Here is a 2,645-nt window from a genome sequence, read left to right as displayed (position 1 = left end):
AGCTATTGTTTGATTGTGTGTGTGTATGTTCATGTGGGGGGTGCATGTATGTATGAGCATGCATATACATGTGTGCACATGTGTGTGAAGGCTAGAAGACAACCTTCAAGTGCCATGTACTTGTTTTGAGACAAAGTTTCCCAGTGGCATGGAGCTCATCAAGTAGTGTTTAGAATATATGAGAACTGGGCTCCATCCTCAGCACCACAAAAGGGGGAAACAAGTCATTAAGAAAGAAACTGTTAGCAAGTTGTAAGTTACTCTCCTGGGGCCTAATCACAGGCTGTGACATCCCCACACTCACTGTACTCTGTGGGTTAGAAGCTGGTCACCAGTATCTCTAGTGGAGGCATTGCCCTAGGGCAGTGTTCACTGTGCCTATGGTGATACAGCATGTGTACCCGGTATAAACAGCTGCTGTTTATGTCTCAGCACAGGCAGAAACACAGAGGGCTGAGTCTAGTACTCAGGAGGCAGAGTTAGAAGGATGACTGTATGTTCGAGGCCAGTCTGGGAATACTGAGTGAGGTCCAGGTCAGCATGGGCTACAGTGAGACCTGACCTCAGAATAAATAAATAATAAATAAATAAATAAATAAATAAATAAATAAAAAATACATGAGTGTTGATCTCCACAGTAGTCTAGCCCAGAATATTCTGACTCAAGTCTCAACAAATCTTTAAGCCAGGTGTGGTGACTCACACTTTTAATCCCAGCACTTGGAAGACAGTGGTAGGAATATGGATGTGAGTTCAAGGCCAGCCTAGGGTTACAGAGTGAACTCTAGTTCAGCCTGGGCTAGAGTGAGACCCTACCTTGGGAAAAAGAAATCTTTAGCCGTGACATCCACTTTACTCAAAATAAGCTGACAAAGGATCTATTTGCAGAAGGAAACAATCTGAGAAAAATTCTTTTTAAAAAGATTTATTTTTATTTATTTATATATTAGAACCAGAAAGAGGGAGAAAGACAGAGAGAGAGAGTGAGAATGGGTATACCAGAACCTCTAGCCACTGCAAATGAACTCCAGATGCATGCACCACCATGTGCATCTGGCTTATGTGGGACCTGGAGAATCAAATCTGGCTCCTCAGCCTTCACAGGCAAGTGCCTTAAGTGCTAAGCCAATCTCACCAGCCCATAAAAATTCTTTTAAGCCACTTTTCATGATACTAAGTCTAGCATCATCATTGAGAAAATACCCTGAGGAAATGAAAAGATAAAACCTAATTCTTTGTATGCTAATAGAAAAAAAATAACACAAAAGAAGTGTTTCCCTTCCCCTCTCTTTCCTAATCACCTTCTATCCCCCATCATAACCTCCCATTATTTTGCTTTTCCACATTTGATGGGTAATGTGCCAACACTGTAGCAAGGTCTGAGAAAGACACAGCTCATACAATGGTGCAAAACCTCCATCACATTTGTGAATCATGAAAGGATATAGATTCAGGTTTATTGATGTTTTTTATTATTGATTTTTGAGTTAAGGTCTTGCTCTAGCCCAGGCTGTCCTGGAACTCACTCTATAGTCCCAGGCTGGCCTCAAACTCACAGTAATTCTTTCACCTCTACCTCCTAAGTGCTAGAATTAAACACGTGTGCCACCATGCTTGCTAGTTTCAGGGTTTTTTGTTTTGTTTTGTTTTTTGGTTTTCTGAAGTAGGGTCTCACTCTAGCTCAGGCTGACCTGGAACTCACTATGTAGTCTCAGGGTGGCCTTGAACTCATGGTGATCCTCCTACCTCTGCCTGCTGAGTGCTGGGATTAAAGGCATGCACCACCACAACCAGCAGATTCAGGTTTTTAAAAAGCAAACAGCAGGTAAGAAAACTTCAATACAAATTGGGAATTCGAATATGTTAGGGGGCTATGAAATTTGTTAGGTATGATAATGGTATCAATAGCTATAGAGATGAAATATTGCCATGCCTTTATATCCATGAACTTCTTTCCTATAGATTGAAGCAAAATTGTTAAAAAAAATATTTGAAAGAACATCCTAGAAAGCTCCAAAACAAAACTTGAGTTTGTTTGGCACTGAGCACCAATATGCTACATCCACTCATAGCACACTCTGCTTTCTGTCTTCAGACTCTTACTTTTGTTAGCATGCACCATGGGTGTGTGCACTCGCCTCCCACCTGAATACTGGGTAGCTGGGTGTGAGTGTTCACTCTGCCTCTCATCTGAGGACTGGATAGTTAACTGTGCGTGTTCGCTCTGATTCCTGTCTGAGTACTAGTTTGTTAGACATGAGTGTTCACTCTGCCTCTTGTCCGAGTACTGGGTATATAGGCCTGCAACAGCTGCATCTGTACTGAACATGTGCAGACCTTTATCTGTAAAAACTATTTAAGAAGTATTTCTTTTGTTAGACACTTTAAAAATCTAGATGTATGTAGGGCAGGATGTATGTGGGCTATATGCAAATACTATACCATTTCCTATGAGTCTTTAGCATTCACGGACTTTGATTATCTACAAAAAAGTTCTGAAACTAATGCCCAATGAATACTGAGGGATGATTCTGTCATATGCTTTGGAAGTATAAGATGAATTATTCAATGATAAAGTGTTATGGAGGTTGTATTTCATTTTATAATGGCTCATAAAAATGTGTGCATAGTCTTATGCTAGGAAG

General features: G+C 40.7%; 1 non-coding gene across 1 annotated transcript; it reads right to left on the bottom strand.

Annotated features, from left to right (window-relative positions):
* Positions 1-1,343: 1,343 nt before the first annotated feature.
* On the bottom strand, positions 1,344-1,444 carry LOC123453953. The gene has a single exon (XR_006633115.1). It is a non-coding gene; the product is annotated as a small nucleolar RNA U13 (small nucleolar RNA).
* Positions 1,445-2,645: the final 1,201 nt, after the last annotated feature.

This window comes from Jaculus jaculus, chromosome 12, assembly GCF_020740685.1.
Source record: "Jaculus jaculus isolate mJacJac1 chromosome 12, mJacJac1.mat.Y.cur, whole genome shotgun sequence".
NCBI lineage: Eukaryota > Metazoa > Chordata > Mammalia > Rodentia > Dipodidae > Jaculus > Jaculus jaculus.
This window is presented reverse-complemented; position numbering and strand designations above follow the sequence as displayed.